This window comes from Carassius gibelio, chromosome A14 (assembly GCF_023724105.1).
Source record: "Carassius gibelio isolate Cgi1373 ecotype wild population from Czech Republic chromosome A14, carGib1.2-hapl.c, whole genome shotgun sequence".
In the NCBI taxonomy this organism is placed as follows: domain Eukaryota; kingdom Metazoa; phylum Chordata; class Actinopteri; order Cypriniformes; family Cyprinidae; genus Carassius; species Carassius gibelio.
In genome coordinates this window covers 25,008,678-25,026,490 of record NC_068384.1, presented here as the reverse complement: position 1 = coordinate 25,026,490, position 17,813 = coordinate 25,008,678, and the positions used below count along the sequence as shown (strand labels likewise).

General features: G+C 47.3%; 1 protein-coding gene and 31 non-coding genes across 32 annotated transcripts in view; 17 read left to right on the top strand and 15 right to left on the bottom strand.

The window, feature by feature from the left end:
- Positions 1-17,813, top strand: part of LOC128026950 (ligand-dependent nuclear receptor corepressor-like protein) — a 473,072-nt gene that overhangs the window by 286,324 nt on the left and 168,935 nt on the right. The window lies entirely within an intron of this gene.
- On the top strand, positions 390-530 carry LOC128028082 (U4 spliceosomal RNA). The gene has a single exon (XR_008187068.1). It is a non-coding gene; the product is annotated as a U4 spliceosomal RNA (small nuclear RNA).
- Positions 700-781, bottom strand: trnas-gcu (transfer RNA serine (anticodon GCU)). Its single transcript has one exon. It is a non-coding gene; the product is annotated as a tRNA-Ser (tRNA).
- LOC128027897 (U4 spliceosomal RNA) lies at positions 1,519-1,659 on the top strand. Its single transcript, XR_008186893.1, has one exon. It is a non-coding gene; the product is annotated as a U4 spliceosomal RNA (small nuclear RNA).
- On the bottom strand, positions 1,829-1,910 carry trnas-gcu (transfer RNA serine (anticodon GCU)). The gene has a single exon. It is a non-coding gene; the product is annotated as a tRNA-Ser (tRNA).
- On the top strand, positions 2,648-2,788 carry LOC128027891 (U4 spliceosomal RNA). Its single transcript, XR_008186887.1, has one exon. It is a non-coding gene; the product is annotated as a U4 spliceosomal RNA (small nuclear RNA).
- Positions 2,958-3,039, bottom strand: trnas-gcu (transfer RNA serine (anticodon GCU)). The gene has a single exon. It is a non-coding gene; the product is annotated as a tRNA-Ser (tRNA).
- LOC128027896 (U4 spliceosomal RNA) lies at positions 3,777-3,917 on the top strand. Its single transcript, XR_008186892.1, has one exon. It is a non-coding gene; the product is annotated as a U4 spliceosomal RNA (small nuclear RNA).
- On the bottom strand, positions 4,087-4,168 carry trnas-gcu (transfer RNA serine (anticodon GCU)). Its single transcript has one exon. It is a non-coding gene; the product is annotated as a tRNA-Ser (tRNA).
- LOC128027895 (U4 spliceosomal RNA) lies at positions 4,906-5,046 on the top strand. The gene has a single exon (XR_008186891.1). It is a non-coding gene; the product is annotated as a U4 spliceosomal RNA (small nuclear RNA).
- On the bottom strand, positions 5,216-5,297 carry trnas-gcu (transfer RNA serine (anticodon GCU)). The gene has a single exon. It is a non-coding gene; the product is annotated as a tRNA-Ser (tRNA).
- LOC128027894 (U4 spliceosomal RNA) lies at positions 6,035-6,175 on the top strand. Its single transcript, XR_008186890.1, has one exon. It is a non-coding gene; the product is annotated as a U4 spliceosomal RNA (small nuclear RNA).
- trnas-gcu (transfer RNA serine (anticodon GCU)) lies at positions 6,345-6,426 on the bottom strand. The gene has a single exon. It is a non-coding gene; the product is annotated as a tRNA-Ser (tRNA).
- LOC128027893 (U4 spliceosomal RNA) lies at positions 7,161-7,301 on the top strand. Its single transcript, XR_008186889.1, has one exon. It is a non-coding gene; the product is annotated as a U4 spliceosomal RNA (small nuclear RNA).
- On the bottom strand, positions 7,471-7,552 carry trnas-gcu (transfer RNA serine (anticodon GCU)). The gene has a single exon. It is a non-coding gene; the product is annotated as a tRNA-Ser (tRNA).
- LOC128028081 (U4 spliceosomal RNA) lies at positions 8,311-8,451 on the top strand. The gene has a single exon (XR_008187067.1). It is a non-coding gene; the product is annotated as a U4 spliceosomal RNA (small nuclear RNA).
- trnas-gcu (transfer RNA serine (anticodon GCU)) lies at positions 8,621-8,702 on the bottom strand. Its single transcript has one exon. It is a non-coding gene; the product is annotated as a tRNA-Ser (tRNA).
- On the top strand, positions 9,440-9,580 carry LOC128027892 (U4 spliceosomal RNA). The gene has a single exon (XR_008186888.1). It is a non-coding gene; the product is annotated as a U4 spliceosomal RNA (small nuclear RNA).
- trnas-gcu (transfer RNA serine (anticodon GCU)) lies at positions 9,750-9,831 on the bottom strand. The gene has a single exon. It is a non-coding gene; the product is annotated as a tRNA-Ser (tRNA).
- Positions 10,569-10,709, top strand: LOC128027880 (U4 spliceosomal RNA). Its single transcript, XR_008186876.1, has one exon. It is a non-coding gene; the product is annotated as a U4 spliceosomal RNA (small nuclear RNA).
- trnas-gcu (transfer RNA serine (anticodon GCU)) lies at positions 10,879-10,960 on the bottom strand. Its single transcript has one exon. It is a non-coding gene; the product is annotated as a tRNA-Ser (tRNA).
- LOC128027890 (U4 spliceosomal RNA) lies at positions 11,698-11,838 on the top strand. Its single transcript, XR_008186886.1, has one exon. It is a non-coding gene; the product is annotated as a U4 spliceosomal RNA (small nuclear RNA).
- trnas-gcu (transfer RNA serine (anticodon GCU)) lies at positions 12,008-12,089 on the bottom strand. The gene has a single exon. It is a non-coding gene; the product is annotated as a tRNA-Ser (tRNA).
- Positions 12,827-12,967, top strand: LOC128027889 (U4 spliceosomal RNA). The gene has a single exon (XR_008186885.1). It is a non-coding gene; the product is annotated as a U4 spliceosomal RNA (small nuclear RNA).
- LOC128027888 (U4 spliceosomal RNA) lies at positions 14,230-14,370 on the top strand. The gene has a single exon (XR_008186884.1). It is a non-coding gene; the product is annotated as a U4 spliceosomal RNA (small nuclear RNA).
- On the bottom strand, positions 14,540-14,621 carry trnas-gcu (transfer RNA serine (anticodon GCU)). Its single transcript has one exon. It is a non-coding gene; the product is annotated as a tRNA-Ser (tRNA).
- LOC128028099 (U4 spliceosomal RNA) lies at positions 15,057-15,196 on the top strand. Its single transcript, XR_008187084.1, has one exon. It is a non-coding gene; the product is annotated as a U4 spliceosomal RNA (small nuclear RNA).
- On the bottom strand, positions 15,366-15,447 carry trnas-gcu (transfer RNA serine (anticodon GCU)). Its single transcript has one exon. It is a non-coding gene; the product is annotated as a tRNA-Ser (tRNA).
- LOC128027887 (U4 spliceosomal RNA) lies at positions 16,185-16,325 on the top strand. Its single transcript, XR_008186883.1, has one exon. It is a non-coding gene; the product is annotated as a U4 spliceosomal RNA (small nuclear RNA).
- Positions 16,495-16,576, bottom strand: trnas-gcu (transfer RNA serine (anticodon GCU)). The gene has a single exon. It is a non-coding gene; the product is annotated as a tRNA-Ser (tRNA).
- Positions 17,314-17,454, top strand: LOC128028053 (U4 spliceosomal RNA). Its single transcript, XR_008187040.1, has one exon. It is a non-coding gene; the product is annotated as a U4 spliceosomal RNA (small nuclear RNA).
- Positions 17,624-17,705, bottom strand: trnas-gcu (transfer RNA serine (anticodon GCU)). The gene has a single exon. It is a non-coding gene; the product is annotated as a tRNA-Ser (tRNA).

Here is a 17,813-nt window from a genome sequence, read left to right as displayed (position 1 = left end):
TCTGGTCTCCGTTGCCGTTTTGAGAGAACACCTGAGTCTAGCAAAGGGTAGCACATTTGACACAGGACCTCCCTCAGAACTTGCACTCCCTGCACTCGTCAGTATCCTACCCAACCCCCCAGGGGCCTCGTCAAACAGAATCTATACTGACCCAAACCGCGAGCTTTACCACTCCACCCCTTTTTGCCAAGATACCAATAAGTCTCTTCCCCCAGGGCTTCGAGAAAGCAACTCACAAACCTCTTTAAGTAAAGGGAGAGCAGCAAATAAGGCTTCTCGTACATACTGCCTACTGGATTCGTAGACACACCACGCAGTTTGGAGCCAATTACCACCCTGTCGTTCCACGTCCACATGGGTCCAGTTGAAAGGTCGCGACCTTTGACACCATTCTTTCGCAGAGGCAATATTGTAGCCTATGAGGCTCATCCGAGGTGCGATCATTGCTGGTTGAAAACTTTACCCAATACCCCGCCAGGATGACTTGAAATACAGTCAGCCTTGGCAATTTTTGCCAGCTTCTTTTGAAGCTTATTGTGTTGTTGAAGAACAGGTCTCGTCCTTTTAAATAGTACTTCCTTTATTTAACACAGCTGATTCAGATCATCGACCCTTTTGGATCGCACTGCATGAGGTGAACGTGGAACAAAAGGAAAGTGCACCAAATGTGCAGAGCAGATGAACGAGCAGAGCAATGAACGACGAGGATGGGATTCGAACCCACGCGTGCAGAGCACAATGGATTAGCAGTCCATCGCCTTAACCACTCGGCCACCTCGTCACTTGTGCGAGTGCCTGACTGCTCTCTGGGCTCGGGTGGTTTTCATGAAGGACCTCTTAGCACTGTGATGTCGAAGCTCACCCTGGAAACCAAAGTATAGTTAATTTTTGTACATGTACGCTGAGATATGCCTACAGTTGAACACGTAGAATTTCAAAGCATATTCCATTTGTTTGAGCTTTCGAATGCAGAAGGTTAAACACTTGCGCTCTAGAAAGTTTGAACTTTGTCCAGCACCTGCTGCATTTTTCATCATTTATGACTGATGTTCTTTGTACTCTTAAAAGCTGAGCTTGCTCCTATCTCATGACCCTCAGACAAGTGCTTGTCATTGTGGCCCTCTGTCGTTCTGGTCTCCGTTGCCGTTTTGAGAGAACACCTGAGTCTAGCAAAGGGTAGCACATTTGACACAGGACCTCCCTCAGAACTTGCACTCCCTGCACTCGTCAGTATCCTACCCAACCCCCCAGGGGCCTCGTCAAACAGAATCTATACTGACCCAAACCGCGAGCTTTACCACTCCACCCCTTTTTGCCAAGATACCAATAAGTCTCTTCCCCCAGGGCTTCGAGAAAGCAACTCACAAACCTCTTTAAGTAAAGGGAGAGCAGCAAATAAGGCTTCTCGTACATACTGCCTACTGGATTCGTAGACACACCACGCAGTTTGGAGCCAATTACCACCCTGTCGTTCCACGTCCACATGGGTCCAGTTGAAAGGTCGCGACCTTTGACACCATTCTTTCGCAGAGGCAATATTGTAGCCTATGAGGCTCATCCGAGGCGCGATCATTGCTGGTTGAAAACTTTACCCAATACCCCGCCAGGATGACTTGAAATACAGTCAGCCTTGGCAATTTTTGCCAGCTTCTTTTGAAGCTTATTGTGTTGTTGAAGAAAAGGTCTCGTCCTTTTAAATAGTACTTCCTTTATTTAACACAGCTGATTCAGATCATCGACCCTTTTGGATCGCACTGCATGAGGTGAACGTGGAACAAAAGGAAAGTGCACCAAATGTGCAGAGCAGATGAACCAGCAGAGCAAGGAACGACGAGGATGGGATTCGAACCCACGCGTGCAGAGCACAATGGATTAGCAGTCCATCGCCTTAACCACTCGGCCACCTCGTCACTTGTGCGAGAGCCTGACTGCTCTGTGGGCTCGGGTGGTTTTCATGAAGGACCTCTTAGCACTGTGATGCCGAAGCTCACCCTGGAAACCAAAGTATAGTTAATTTTTGTACATGTACGCTGAGATATGCCTACAGTTGAACACGTAGAATTTCAAAGCATATTCCATTTGTTTGAGCTTTCGAATGCAGAAGGTTAAACACTTGCGCTCTACAAAGTTTGAACTTTGTCCAGCACCTGCTGCATTTTTCATCATTTATGACTGATGTTCTTTGTACTCTTAAAAGCTGAGCTTGCTCCTATCTAATGACCCTCAGACAAGCGCTTGTCATTGTGGCCCTCTGTCGTTCTGGTCTCCGTTGCCGTTTTGAGAGAACACCTGAGTCTAGCAAAGGGTAGCACATTTGACACAGGACCTCCCTCAGAACTTGCACTCCCTGCACTCGTCAGTATCCTACACAACCCCCCAGGGGCCTCGTCAAACAGAATCTATACTGACCCAAACCGCGATCTTTACGACTCCACCCCTTGTTGCCAAGATACCAATAAGTCTCTTCCCCCAGGGGTTCGAGAAAGCAACTCACAAACCTCTTTAAGTAAAGGGAGAGCAGCAAATAAGGCTTCTCGTACATACTGCCTACTGGATTCGTAGACACACCACGCAGTTTGGAGCCAATTACCACCCTGTCGTTCCACGTCCACATGGGTCCAGTTGAAAGGTCGCGACCTTTGACACCATTCTTTTGCAGAGGCAATATTGTAGCCTATGAGGCTCATCCGAGGCGCGATCATTGCTGGTTGAAAACTTTACCCAATACCCCGCCAGGATGACTTGAAATACAGTCAGCCTTGGCAATTTTTGCCAGCTTCTTTTGAAGCTTATTGTGTTGTTGAAGAACAGGTCTCGTCCCTTTAAATAGTACTTCCGTTATTTAACACAGCTGATTCAGATCATCGACCCTTTTGGATCGCACTGCATGAGGTGAACGTGGAACAAAAGGAAAGTGCACCAAATGTTCAGAGCAGTTGAACGAGCAGAGCAAGGAACGACGAGGATGGGATTCGAACCCACGCGTGCAGAGCACAATGGATTAGCAGTCCATCGCCTTAACCACTCGGCCACCTCGTCACTTGTGCGAGAGCCTGACTGCTCTCTGGGCTCGGGTGGTTTTCATGAAGGACCTCTTAGCACTGTGAAGTCGAAGCTCACCCTGGAAACCAAAGTATAGTTAATTTTTGTACATGTACACTGAGATATGCCTACAGTTGAACACGTAGAATTTCAAAGCATATTCCATTTGTTTGAGCTTTCGAATGCAGAAGGTTAAACACGTGAGCTCTAGAAAGTTTGAACTTTGTCCAGCACCTGCTGCATTTTTCATCATTTATGACTGATGTTCTTTGTACTCTTAAAAGCTGAGCTTGCTCCTATCTAATGACCCTCAGACAAGTGTTTGTCATTGTGGCCCTCTGTCGTTCTGGTCTCCGTTGCCGTTTTGAGAGAACACCTGAGTCTAGCAAAGGGTAGCACATTTGACACAGGACCTCCCTCAGAACTTGCACTCCCTGCACTCGTCAGTATCCTACCCAACCCCCCAGGGGCCTCGTAAAACAGAATCTATACTGACCCAAACCGCGAGCTTTACCACTCCACCCCTTTTTGCCAAGATACCAATAAGTCTCTTCCCCCAGGGCTTCGAGAAAGCAACTCACAAACCTCTTTAAGTAAAGGGAGAGCAGCAAATAAGGCTTCTCGTACATACTGCCTACTGGATTCGTAGACACACCACGCAGTTTGGAGCCAATTACCACCCTGTCGTTCCACGTCCACATGGGTCCAGTTGAAAGGTCGCGACCTTTGACATCATTCTTTCGCAGAGGCAATATTGTAGCCTATGAGGCTCATCCGAGGCGCGATCATTGCTGGTTGAAAACTTTACCCAATACCCCGCCAGGATGACTTGAAATACAGTCAGCCTTGGCAATTTTTGCCAGCTTCTTTTGAAGCTTATTGTGTTGTTGAAGAACAGGTCTCGTCCTTTTAAATAGTACTTCCTTTATTTAACACAGCTGATTCAGATCATCGACCCTTTTGGATCGCACTGCATGAGGTGAACGTGGAACAAAAGGAAAGTGCACCAAATGTGCAGAGCAGATGAACGAGTAGAGCAAGGAACGACGAGGATGGGATTCGAACCCACGCGTGCAGAGCACAATGGATTAGCAGTCCATCGCCTTAACCACTCGGCCACCTCGTCACTTGTGCGAGTGCCTGACTGCTCTCTGGGCTCGGGTGGTTTTCATGAAGGACCTCTTAGCACTGTGATGTCGAAGCTCACCCTGGAAACCAAAGTATAGTTAATTTTTGTACATGTACGCTGAGATATGCCTACAGTTGAACACGTAGAATTTCAAAGCATATTCCATTTGTTTGAGCTTTCGAATGCAGAAGGTTAAACACTTGCGCTCTAGAAAGTTTGAACTTTGTCCAGCACCTGCTGCATTTTTCATCATTTATGACTGATGTTCTTTGTACTCTTAAAAGCTGAGCTTGCTCCTATCTCATGACCCTCAGACAAGTGTTTGTCATTGTGGCCCTCTGTCGTTCTGGTCTCCGTTGCCGTTTTGAGAGAACACCTGAGTCTAGCAAAGGGTAGCACATTTGACACAGGACCTCCCTCAGAACTTGCACTCCCTGCACTCGTCAGTATCCTACCCAACCCCCCAGGGGCCTCGTCAAACAGAATCTATACTGACCCAAACCGCGAGCTTTACCACTCCACCCCTTTTTGCCAAGATACCAATAAGTCTCTTCCCCCAGGGCTTCGAGAAAGCAACTCACAAACCTCTTTAAGTAAAGGGAGAGCAGCAAATAAGGCTTCTCGTACATACTGCCTACTGGATTCGTAGACACACCACGCAGTTTGGAGCCAATTACGACCCTGTCGTTCCACGTCCACATGGGTCCAGTTGAAAGGTCGCGACCTTTGACACCATTCTTTCGCAGAGGCAATATTGTAGCCTATGAGGCTCATCCGAGGCGCGATCATTGCTGGTTGAAAACTTTACCCAATACCCCGCCAGGATGACTTGAAATACAGTCAGCCTTGGCAATTTTTGCCAGCTTCTTTTGAAGCTTATTGTGTTGTTGAAGAACAGGTCTCGTCCTTTTAAATAGTACTTCCTTTATTTAACACAGCTGATTCAGATCATCGACCCTTTTGGATCGCACTGCATGAGGTGAACGTGGAACAAAAGGAAAGTGCACCAAATGTGCAGAGCAGATGAACGAGCAGAGCAATGAACGACGAGGATGGGATTCGAACCCACGCGTGCAGAGCACAATGGATTAGCAGTCCATCGCCTTAACCACTCGGCCACCTCGTCACTTGTGCGAGTGCCTGACTGCTCTCTGGGCTCGGGTGGTTTTCATGAAGGACCTCTTAGCACTGTGATGTCGAAGCTCACCCTGGAAACCAAAGTATAGTTAATTTTTGTACATGTACGCTGAGATATGCCTACAGTTGTACACGTAGAATTTCAAAGCATATTCCATTTGTTTGAGCTTTCGAATGCAGAAGGTTAAACACTTGCGCTCTAGAAAGTTTGAACTTTGTCCAGCACCTGCTGCATTTTTCATCATTTATGACTGATGTTCTTTGTACTCTTAAAAGCTGAGCTTGCTCCTATCTCATGACCCTCAGACAAGTGCTTGTCATTGTGGCCCTCTGTCGTTCTGGTCTCCGTTGCCGTTTTGAGAGAACACCTGAGTCTAGCAAAGGGTAGCACATTTGACACAGGACCTCCCTCAGAACTTGCACTCCCTGCACTCGTCAGTATCCTACCCAACCCCCCAGGGGCCTCGTCAAACAGAATCTATACTGACCCAAACCGCGAGCTTTACCACTCCACCCCTTTTTGCCAAGATACCAATAAGTCTCTTCCCCCAGGGCTTCGAGAAAGCAACTCACAAACCTCTTTAAGTAAAGGGAGAGCAGCAAATAAGGCTTCTCGTACATACTGCCTACTGGATTCGTAGACACACCACGCAGTTTGGAGCCAATTACCACCCTGTCGTTCCACGTCCACATGGGTCCAGTTGAAAGGTCGCGACCTTTGACACCATTCTTTCGCAGAGGCAATATTGTAGCCTATGAGGCTCATCCGAGGCGCGATCATTGCTGGTTGAAAACTTTACCCAATACCCCGCCAGGATGACTTGAAATACAGTCAGCCTTGGCAATTTTTGCCAGCTTCTTTTGAAGCTTATTGTGTTGTTGAAGAACAGGTCTCGTCCTTTTAAATAGTACTTCCTTTATTTAACACAGCTGATTCAGATCATCGACCCTTTTGGATCGCACTGCATGAGGTGAACGTGGAACAAAAGGAAAGTGCACCAAATGTGCAGAGCAGATGAACGAGCAGAGCAAGGAACGACGAGGATGGGATTCGAACCCACGCGTGCAGAGCACAATGGATTAGCAGTCCATCGCCTTAACCACTCGGCCACCTTGTCTCTTGTGCGAGAACCTGACTGCTCTGTGGGCTCGGGTGGTTTTCATGAAGGACCTCTTAGCACTGTGATGTCGAAGCTCACCCTGGAAACCAAAGTATAGTTAATTTTTGTACATGTACGCTGAGATATGCCTACAGTTGAACACGTAGAATTTCAAAGCATATTCCATTTGTTTGAGCTTTCGAATGCAGAAGGTTAAACACTTGCGCTCTACAAAGTTTGAACTTTGTCCAGCACCTGCTGCATTTTTCATCATTTATGACTGATGTTCTTTGTACTCTTAAAAGCTGAGCTTGCTCCTATCTCATGACCCTCAGACAAGTGTTTGTCATTGTGGCCCTCTGTCGTTCTGGTCTCCGTTGCCGTTTTGAGAGAACACCTGAGTCTAGCAAAGGGTAGCACATTTGACACAGGACCTCCCTCAGAACTTGCACTCCCTGCACTCGTCAGTATCCTACCCAACCCCCCAGGGGCCTCGTAAAACAGAATCTATACTGACCCAAACCGCGATCTTTACGACTCCACCCCTTGTTGCCAAGATACCAATAAGTCTCCCCCAGGGGTTCGAGAAAGCAACTCACAAACCTCTTTAAGTAAAGGGAGAGCAGCAAATAAGGCTTCTCGTACATACTGCCTACTGGATTCGTAGACACACCACGCAGTTTGGAGCCAATTACCACCCTGTCGTTCCACGTCCACATGGGTCCAGTTGAAAGGTCGCGACCTTTGACACCATTCTTTCGCAGAGGCAATATTGTAGCCTATGAGGCTCATCCGAGGCGCGATCATTGCTGGTTGAAAACTTTACCCAATACCCCGCCAGGATGACTTGAAATACAGTCAGCCTTGGCAATTTTTGCCAGCTTCTTTTGAAGCTTATTGTGTTGTTGAAGAACAGGTCTCGTCCCTTTAAATAGTACTTCCGTTATTTAACACAGCTGATTCAGATCATCGACCCTTTTGGATCGCACTGCATGAGGTGAACGTGGAACAAAAGGAAAGTGCACCAAATGTTCAGAGCAGTTGAACGAGCAGAGCAAGGAACGACGAGGATGGGATTCGAACCCACGCGTGCAGAGCACAATGGATTAGCAGTCCATCGCCTTAACCACTCGGCCACCTCGTCACTTGTGCGAGTGCCTGACTGCTCTCTGGGCTCGGGTGGTTTTCATGAAGGACCTCTTAGCACTGTGATGTCGAAGCTCACCCTGGAAACCAAAGTATAGTTAATTTTTGTACATGTACGCTGAGATATGCCTACAGTTGAACACGTAGAATTTCAAAGCATATTCCATTTGTTTGAGCTTTCGAATGCAGAAAGTTAAACACTTGCGCTCTACAAAGTATGAACTTTGTCCAGCACCTGCTGCATTTTTCATCATTTATGACTGATGTTCTTTGTACTCTTAAAAGCTGAGCTTGCTCCTATCTCTTAAAAAGATATGCCTATCTCATGACCCTCAGACAAGTGTTTGTCATTGTGGCCCTCTGTCGTTCTGGTCTCCGTTGCCGTTTTGAGAGAACACCTGAGTCTAGCAAAGGGTAGCACATTTGACACAGGACCTCCCTCAGAACTTGCACTCCCTGCACTCGTCAGTATCCTACCCAACCCCCCAGGGGCCTCGTCAAACAGAATCTATACTGACCCAAACCGCGAGCTTTACCACTCCACCCCTTTTTGCCAAGATACCAATAAGTCTCTTCCCCCAGGGCTTCGAGAAAGCAACTCACAAACCTCTTTAAGTAAAGGGAGAGCAGCAAATAAGGCTTCTCGTACATACTGCCTACTGGATTCGTAGACACACCACGCAGTTTGGAGCCAATTACCACCCTGTCGTTCCACGTCCACATGGGTCCAGTTGAAAGGTTGCGACCTTTGACACCATTCTTTCGCAGAGGCAATATTGTAGCCTATGAGGCTCATCCGAGGTGCGATCATTGCTGGTTGAAAACTTTACCCAATACCCCGCCAGGATGACTTGAAATACAGTCAGCCTTGGCAATTTTTGCCAGCTTCTTTTGAAGCTTATTGTGTTGTTGAAGAACAGGTCTCGTCCTTTTAAATAGTACTTCCTTTATTTAACACAGCTGATTCAGATCATCGACCCTTTTGGATCGCACTGCATGAGGTGAACGTGGAACAAAAGGAAAGTGCACCAAATGTGCAGAGCAGATGAACGAGCAGAGCAATGAACGACGAGGATGGGATTCGAACCCACGCGTGCAGAGCACAATGGATTAGCAGTCCATCGCCTTAACCACTCGGCCACCTCGTCACTTGTGCGAGTGCCTGACTGCTCTCTGGGCTCGGGTGGTTTTCATGAAGGACCTCTTAGCACTGTGATGTCGAAGCTCACCCTGGAAACCAAAGTATAGTTAATTTTTGTACATGTACGCTGAGATATGCCTACAGTTGAACACGTAGAATTTCAAAGCATATTCCATTTGTTTGAGCTTTCGAATGCAGAAGGTTAAACACTTGCGCTCTAGAAAGTTTGAACTTTGTCCAGCACCTGCTGCATTTTTCATCATTTATGACTGATGTTCTTTGTACTCTTAAAAGCTGAGCTTGCTCCTATCTCATGACCCTCAGACAAGTGCTTGTCATTGTGGCCCTCTGTCGTTCTGGTCTCCGTTGCCGTTTTGAGAGAACACCTGAGTCTAGCAAAGGGTAGCACATTTGACACAGGACCTCCCTCAGAACTTGCACTCCCTGCACTCGTCAGTATCCTACCCAACCCCCCAGGGGCCTCGTCAAACAGAATCTATACTGACCCAAACCGCGAGCTTTACCACTCCACCCCTTTTTGCCAAGATACCAATAAGTCTCTTCCCCCAGGGCTTCGAGAAAGCAACTCACAAACCTCTTTAAGTAAAGGGAGAGCAGCAAATAAGGCTTCTCGTACATACTGCCTACTGGATTCGTAGACACACCACGCAGTTTGGAGCCAATTACCACCCTGTCGTTCCACGTCCACATGGGTCCAGTTGAAAGGTCGCGACCTTTGACACCATTCTTTCGCAGAGGCAATATTGTAGCCTATGAGGCTCATCCGAGGCGCGATCATTGCTGGTTGAAAACTTTACCCAATACCCCGCCAGGATGACTTGAAATACAGTCAGCCTTGGCAATTTTTGCCAGCTTCTTTTGAAGCTTATTGTGTTGTTGAAGAAAAGGTCTCGTCCTTTTAAATAGTACTTCCTTTATTTAACACAGCTGATTCAGATCATCGACCCTTTTGGATCGCACTGCATGAGGTGAACGTGGAACAAAAGGAAAGTGCACCAAATGTGCAGAGCAGATGAACCAGCAGAGCAAGGAACGACGAGGATGGGATTCGAACCCACACGTGCAGAGCACAATGGATTAGCAGTCCATCGCCTTAACCACTCGGCCACCTCGTCACTTGTGCGAGAGCCTGACTGCTCTGTGGGCTCGGGTGGTTTTCATGAAGGACCTCTTAGCACTGTGATGCCGAAGCTCACCCTGGAAACCAAAGTATAGTTAATTTTTGTACATGTACGCTGAGATATGCCTACAGTTGAACACGTAGAATTTCAAAGCATATTCCATTTGTTTGAGCTTTCGAATGCAGAAGGTTAAACACTTGCGCTCTACAAAGTTTGAACTTTGTCCAGCACCTGCTGCATTTTTCATCATTTATGACTGATGTTCTTTGTACTCTTAAAAGCTGAGCTTGCTCCTATCTAATGACCCTCAGACAAGCGCTTGTCATTGTGGCCCTCTGTCGTTCTGGTCTCCGTTGCCGTTTTGAGAGAACACCTGAGTCTAGCAAAGGGTAGCACATTTGACACAGGACCTCCCTCAGAACTTGCACTCCCTGCACTCGTCAGTATCCTACACAACCCCCCAGGGGCCTCGTCAAACAGAATCTATACTGACCCAAACCGCGATCTTTACGACTCCACCCCTTGTTGCCAAGATACCAATAAGTCTCTTCCCCCAGGGGTTCGAGAAAGCAACTCACAAACCTCTTTAAGTAAAGGGAGAGCAGCAAATAAGGCTTCTCGTACATACTGCCTACTGGATTCGTAGACACACCACGCAGTTTGGAGCCAATTACCACCCTGTCGTTCCACGTCCACATGGGTCCAGTTGAAAGGTCGCGACCTTTGACACCATTCTTTTGCAGAGGCAATATTGTAGCCTATGAGGCTCATCCGAGGCGCGATCATTGCTGGTTGAAAACTTTACCCAATACCCCGCCAGGATGACTTGAAATACAGTCAGCCTTGGCAATTTTTGCCAGCTTCTTTTGAAGCTTATTGTGTTGTTGAAGAACAGGTCTCGTCCCTTTAAATAGTACTTCCGTTATTTAACACAGCTGATTCAGATCATCGACCCTTTTGGATCGCACTGCATGAGGTGAACGTGGAACAAAAGGAAAGTGCACCAAATGTTCTGAGCAGTTGAACGAGCAGAGCAAGGAACGACGAGGATGGGATTCGAACCCACGCGTGCAGAGCACAATGGATTAGCAGTCCATCGCCTTAACCACTCGGCCACCTCGTCACTTGTGCGAGAGCCTGACTGCTCTCTGGGCTCGGGTGGTTTTCATGAAGGACCTCTTAGCACTGTGATGTCGAAGCTCACCCTGGAAACCAAAGTATAGTTAATTTTTGTACATGTACACTGAGATATGCCTACAGTTGAACACGTAGAATTTCAAAGCATATTCCATTTGTTTGAGCTTTCGAATGCAGAAGGTTAAACACGTGAGCTCTAGAAAGTTTGAACTTTGTCCAGCACCTGCTGCATTTTTCATCATTTATGACTGATGTTCTTTGTACTCTTAAAAGCTGAGCTTGCTCCTATCTAATGACCCTCAGACAAGTGTTTGTCATTGTGGCCCTCTGTCGTTCTGGTCTCCGTTGCCGTTTTGAGAGAACACCTGAGTCTAGCAAAGGGTAGCACATTTGACACAGGACCTCCCTCAGAACTTGCACTCCCTGCACTCGTCAGTATCCTACCCAACCCCCCAGGGGCCTCGTAAAACAGAATCTATACTGACCCAAACCGCGAGCTTTACCACTCCACCCCTTTTTGCCAAGATACCAATAAGTCTCTTCCCCCAGGGCTTCGAGAAAGCAACTCACAAACCTCTTTAAGTAAAGGGAGAGCAGCAAATAAGGCTTCTCGTACATACTGCCTACTGGATTCGTAGACACACCACGCAGTTTGGAGCCAATTACCACCCTGTCGTTCCACGTCCACATGGGTCCAGTTGAAAGGTCGCGACCTTTGACATCATTCTTTCGCAGAGGCAATATTGTAGCCTATGAGGCTCATCCGAGGCGCGATCATTGCTGGTTGAAAACTTTACCCAATACCCCGCCAGGATGACTTGAAATACAGTCAGCCTTGGCAATTTTTGCCAGCTTCTTTTGAAGCTTATTGTGTTGTTGAAGAACAGGTCTCGTCCTTTTAAATAGTACTTCCTTTATTTAACACAGCTGATTCAGATCATCGACCCTTTTGGATCGCACTGCATGAGGTGAACGTGGAACAAAAGGAAAGTGCACCAAATGTGCAGAGCAGATGAACGAGTAGAGCAAGGAACGACGAGGATGGGATTCAAACCCACGCGTGCAGAGCACAATGGATTAGCAGTCCATCGCCTTAACCACTCGGCCACCTCGTCACTTGTGCGAGTGCCTGACTGCTCTCTGGGCTCGGGTGGTTTTCATGAAGGACCTCTTAGCACTGTGATGTCGAAGCTCACCCTGGAAACCAAAGTATAGTTAATTTTTGTACATGTACGCTGAGATATGCCTACAGTTGAACACGTAGAATTTCAAAGCATATTCCATTTGTTTGAGCTTTCGAATGCAGAAGGTTAAACACTTGCGCTCTAGAAAGTTTGAACTTTGTCCAGCACCTGCTGCATTTTTCATCATTTATGACTGATGTTCTTTGTACTCTTAAAAGCTGAGCTTGCTCCTATCTCATGACCCTCAGACAAGTGTTTGTCATTGTGGCCCTCTGTCGTTCTGGTCTCCGTTGCCGTTTTGAGAGAACACCTGAGTCTAGCAAAGGGTAGCACATTTGACACAGGACCTCCCTCAGAACTTGCACTCCCTGCACTCGTCAGTATCCTACCCAACCCCCCAGGGGCCTCGTCAAACAGAATCTATACTGACCCAAACCGCGAGCTTTACCACTCCACCCCTTTTTGCCAAGATACCAATAAGTCTCTTCCCCCAGGGCTTCGAGAAAGCAACTCACAAACCTCTTTAAGTAAAGGGAGAGCAGCAAATAAGGCTTCTCGTACATACTGCCTACTGGATTCGTAGACACACCACGCAGTTTGGAGCCAATTACGACCCTGTCGTTCCACGTCCACATGGGTCCAGTTGAAAGGTCGCGACCTTTGACACCATTCTTTCGCAGAGGCAATATTGTAGCCTATGAGGCTCATCCGAGGCGCGATCATTGCTGGTTGAAAACTTTACCCAATACCCCGCCAGGATGACTTGAAATACAGTCAGCCTTGGCAATTTTTGCCAGCTTCTTTTGAAGCTTATTGTGTTGTTGAAGAACAGGTCTCGTCCTTTTAAATAGTACTTCCTTTATTTAACACAGCTGATTCAGATCATCGACCCTTTTGGATCGCACTGCATGAGGTGAACGTGGAACAAAAGGAAAGTGCACCAAATGTGCAGAGCAGATGAACGAGCAGAGCAATGAACGACGAGGATGGGATTCGAAGTGAAGTGAAGTGACATTCAGCCAAGTATGGTGACCCATACTCAGAATTTGTGCTCTGCATTTAACCCATCCGAAATGCACACACACAGAGCAGTGAACACACACACACACTGTGAGCAAACACCCGGAGCAGTGGGCAGCCATTTATGCTGCGGCGCCCGGGGAGCAGTTGGGGGTTCGATGCCTTGCTCAAGGGCACCTAAGTCGTGGTATTGAAGGTGGAGAGAGAGCTATTCATGCACTATCCCCACCCACAATTCCGTCCGGCCCGAGACCCACGCGTGCAGAGCACAATGGATTAGCAGTCCATCGCCTTAACCACTCGGCCACCTCGTCACTTGTGCGAGTGCCTGACTGCTCTCTGGGCTCGGGTGGTTTTCATGAAGGACCTCTTAGCACTGTGATGTCGAAGCTCACCCTGGAAACCAAAGTATAGTTAATTTTTGTACATGTACGCTGAGATATGCCTACAGTTGAACACGTAGAATTTCAAAGCATATTCCATTTGTTTGAGCTTTCGAATGCAGAAGGTTAAACACTTGCGCTCTACAAAGTTTGAACTTTGTCCAGCACCTGCTGCATTTTTCATCATTTATGACTGATGTTCTTTGTACTCTTAAAAGCTGAGCTTGCTCCTATCTAATGACCCTCAGACAAGTGTTTGTCATTGTGGCCCTCTGTCGTTCTGGTCTCCGTTGCCTTTTTGAGAGAACACCTGAGTCTAGCAAAGGGTAGCACATTTGACACAGGACCTCCCTCAGAACTTGCACTCCCTGCACTCGTCAGTATCCTACCCAACCCCCCAGGGGCCTCGTCAAACAGAATCTATACTGACCCAAACCGCGATCTTTACGACTCCACCCCTTGTTGCCAAGATACCAATAAGTCTCTTCCCCCAGGGGTTCGAGAAAGCAACTCACAAACCTCTTTAAGTAAAGGGAGAGCAGCAAATAAGGCTTCTCGTACATACTGCCTACTGGATTCGTAGACACACCACGCAGTTTGGAGCCAATTACCACCCTGTCGTTCCACGTCCACATGGGTCCAGTTGAAAGGTCGCGACCTTTGACACCATTCTTTCGCAGAGGCAATATTGTAGCCTATGAGGCTCATCCGAGGCGCGATCATTGCTGGTTGAAAACTTTACCCAATACCCCGCCAGGATGACTTGAAATACAGTCAGCCTTGGCAATTTTTGCCAGCTTCTTTTGAAGCTTATTGTGTTGTTGAAGAACAGGTCTCGTCCCTTTAAATAGTACTTCCGTTATTTAACACAGCTGATTCAGATCATCGACCCTTTTGGATCGCACTGCATGAGGTATACGTGGAACAAAAGGAAAGTGCACCAAATGTTCAGAGCAGTTGAACGAGCAGAGCAAGGAACGACGAGGATGGGATTCGAACCCACGCGTGCAGAGCACAATGGATTAGCAGTCCATCGCCTTAACCACTCGGCCACCTCGTCACTTGTGCGAGTGCCTGACTGCTCTCTGGGCTCGGGTGGTTTTCATGAAGGACCTCTTAGCACTGTGATGTCGAAGCTCACCCTGGAAACCAAAGTATAGTTAATTTTTGTACATGTACACTGAGATATACCTACAGTTGAACACGTAGAATTTCAAAGCATATTCCATTTGTTTGAGCTTTCGAATGCAGAAGGTTAAACACGTGCGCTCTAGAAAGTTTGAACTTTGTCCAGCACCTGCTGCATTTTTCATCTTTTATGACTGATGTTCTTTGTACTCTTAAAAGCTGAGCTTGCTCCTATAAGAAGCAAATAAGGCTTCTCGTACATACTGCCTACTGGATTCGTAGACACACCACGCAGTTTGGAGCCAATTACCACCCTGTCGTTCCACGTCCACATGGGTCCAGTTGAAAGGTCGCGACCTTTGACACCATTCTTTTGCAGAGGCAATATTGTAGCCTATGAGGCTCATCCGAGGCGCGATCATTGCTGGTTGAAAACTTTACCCAATACCCCCCAGGATGACTTGAAATACAGTCAGCCTTGGCAATTTTTGCCAGCTTCTTTTGAAGCTTATTGTGTTGTTGAAGAACAGGTCTCGTCCCTTTAAATAGTACTTCCGTTATTTAACACAGCTGATTCAGATCATCGACCCTTTTGGATCGCACTGCATGAGGTGAACGTGGAACAAAAGGAAAGTGCACCAAATGTTCAGAGCAGTTGAACGAGCAGAGCAAGGAACGACGAGGATGGGATTCGAACCCACGCGTGCAGAGCACAATGGATTAGCAGTCCATCGCCTTAACCACTCGGCCACCTCGTCACTTGTGCAAGTTCCTGACTGCTCTCTGGGCTCAGGTGGTTTTCATGAAGGACCTCTTAGCACTGTGATGTCGAAGCTCACCCTGGAAACCAAAGTATAGTTAATTTTTGTACATGTACACTGAGATATGCCTACAGTTGAACACGTAGAATTTCAAAGCATATTCCATTTGTTTGAGCTTTCGAATGCAGAAGGTTAAACACGTGCGCTCTAGAAAGTTTGAACTTTGTCCAGCACCTGCTGCATTTTTCATCATTTATGACTGATGTTCTTTGTACTCTTAAAAGCTGAGCTTGCTCCTATCTAATGACCCTCAGACAAGCGTTTGTCATTGTGGCCCTCTGTCGTTCTGGTCTCCGTTGCCGTTTTGAGAGAACACCTGAGTCTAGCAAAGGGTAGCACATTTGACACAGGACCTCCCTCAGAACTTGCACTCCCTGCACTCGTCAGTATCCTACCCAACCCCCCAGGGGCCTCGTCAAACAGAATCTATACTGACCCAAACCGCGAGCTTTACCACTCCACCCCTTTTTGCCAAGATACCAATAAGTCTCTTCCCCCAGGGCTTCGAGAAAGCAACTCACAAACCTCTTTAAGTAAAGGGAGAGCAGCAAATAAGGCTTCTCGTACATACTGCCTACTGGATTCGTAGACACACCACGCAGTTTGGAGCCAATTACCACCCTGTCGTTCCACGTCCACATGGGTCCAGTTGAAAGGTCGCGACCTTTGACACCATTCTTTCGCAGAGGCAATATTGTAGCCTATGAGGCTCATCCGAGGCGCGATCATTGCTGGTTGAAAACTTTACCCAATACCCCGCCAGGATGACTTGAAATACAGTCAGCCTTGGCAATTTTTGCCAGCTTCTTTTGAAGCTTATTGTGTTGTTGAAGAACAGGTCTCGTCCCTTTAAATAGTACTTCCGTTATTTAACACAGCTGATTCAGATCATCGACCCTTTTGGATCGCACTGCATGAGGTGAACGTGGAACAAAAGGAAAGTGCACCAAATGTTCAGAGCAGTTGAACGAGCAGAGCAAGGAACGACGAGGATGGGATTCGAACCCACGCGTGCAGAGCACAATGGATTAGCAGTCCATCGCCTTAACCACTCGGCCACCTCGTCACTTGTGCGAGTGCTTGACTGCTCTCTGGGCTCGGGTGGTTTTCATGAAGGACCTCTTAGCACTGTGATGTCGAAGCTCACCCTGGAAACCAAAGTATAGTTAATTTTTGTACATGTACGCTGAGATATGCCTACAGTTGAACACGTAGAATTTCAAAGCATATTCCATTTGTTTGAGCTTTCGAATGCAGAAGGTTAAACACGTGCGCTCTAGAAAGTTTGAACTTTGTTCAGCACCTGCTGCATTTTTCATCATTTATGACTGATGTTCTTTGTACTCTTAAAAGCTGAGCTTGCTCCTATCTCATGACCCTCAGACAAGTGTTTGTCATTGTGGCCCTCTGTCGTTCTGGTCTCCGTTGCCGTTTTGAGAGAACACCTGAGTCTAGCAAAGGGTAGCACATTTGACACAGGACCTCCCTCAGAACTTGCACTCCCTGCACTCGTCAGTATCCTACCCAACCCCCCAGGGGCCTCGTCAAACAGAATCTATACTGACCCAAACCGCGATCTTTACGACTCCACCCCTTGTTGCCAAGATACCAATAAGTCTCTTCCCCCAGGGGTTCGAGAAAGCAACTCACAAACCTCTTTAAGTAAAGGGAGAGCAGCAAATAAGGCTTCTCGTACATACTGCCTACTGGATTCGTAGACACACCACGCAGTTTGGAGCCAATTACCACCCTGTCGTTCCACGTCCACATGGGTCCAGTTGAAAGGTCGCGACCTTTGACACCATTCTTTCGCAGAGGCAATATTGTAGCCTATGAGGCTCATCCGAGGCGCGATCATTGCTGGTTGAAAACTTTACCCAATACCCCGCCAGGATGACTTGAAATACAGTCAGCCTTGGCAATTTTTGCCAGCTTCTTCTGAAGCTTATTGTGTTGTTGAAGAACAGGTCTCGTCCCTTTAAATAGTACTTCCGTTATTTAACACAGCTGATTCAGATCATCGACCCTTTTGGATCGCACTGCATGAGGTGAACGTGGAACAAAAGGAAAGTGCACCAAATGTTCAGAGCAGTTGAACGAGCAGAGCAAGGAACGACGAGGATGGGATTCGAACCCACGCGTGCAGAGCACAATGGATTAGCAGTCCATCGCCTTAACCACTCGGCCACCTCGTCACTTGTGCGAGTTCCTGACTGCTCTCTGGGCTCGGGTGGTTTTCATGAAGGACCTCTTAGCACTGTGATGTCGAAGCTCACCCTGGAAACCAAAGTATAGTTAATTTT